This window comes from Alligator sinensis, unplaced genomic scaffold (genome assembly GCF_000455745.1).
Source record: "Alligator sinensis unplaced genomic scaffold, ASM45574v1 scaffold777_1, whole genome shotgun sequence".
NCBI classification, from domain to species: Eukaryota; Metazoa; Chordata; order Crocodylia; family Alligatoridae; genus Alligator; species Alligator sinensis.
Window position 1 is genome coordinate 1,822,214 of NW_005841882.1, and position 1,017 is coordinate 1,823,230.

Here is a 1,017-nt window from a genome sequence, read left to right on the forward strand (position 1 = left end):
GGAGATCTGCTCAGACTGCATGCCCTTTAGTGTCACAAATGGGAGATGATATGAATTCTATCTCTCTAGCTATTTCTTTTCCTGCTCCCCAATGTTTCCTCTCCCGTGAGAAATATATTTTAGTTGTGTTCAAAATAAATGTTTCAGTTCAGTTCCTAGTGCAACTGCACTTTTATTGGGAAATGGGCATAGGACATGGAATGTAATTTTTTTTATCATAGGTTTCATCTTGCATGAATAGTAGTGATCACTTTTTAAATCACCAGACTCCCAGTTTCGTGGGATTTTGATAATGTAAATTCTGTAGCTTTGGATAAATCCAAGTGTTGAGAGTTTAGTACTTCCTGACATAATCTGTGTTTTTATAAATGTAATTTAAAATAATCTGTGTGTCCTACAATATTTATCTGATGAGAAACAATTTTATAGTATAATAGTAATGTGGCGTATCAGACAAAAATATTTCTAGTCTATGCCAAATGCTCAATAACAGTAAGAGGCAACTGAACAATCAACTATTTCTCAGTATTCTGCTAGAGTTTCTGCATTTGGAAAAATAAATTAAATAAACGGTTCTAGATATCTCATCATTTGGGGCAAGGTTATCGACTGGGGCAATGTTAAGTTAAACAAGTTGAGGATCTGGTCTGTAGGCTTTATAGTTCCAGTTTATCAGATTAAAAGGCAGAGAGAAAAGCCTTAGATGCTGGCACTTCCATCAAATTCTTTATGATACTTCACCTAAATGTAAAAAGTATAGGATATGAACCATGCCTTAAAATCTTCTTCAAGTAAAATTCTCATGTTTATTCTATTATTTCTGAAATGGTAAAGATTCTTGCCTTTTAACCATATAATATTTATTTTAGCACACTTGCTTTACTCTAAAAGCATTAAACTGTGAAGCTGAAAATTATTTTTCTGAGAGATTACCTTAAATTTTACCCCTTACCTCAATCCTTGTCTATCTCAGACACGGTCAGTGACATTATATCATTCTCATTCATACAGGAATGC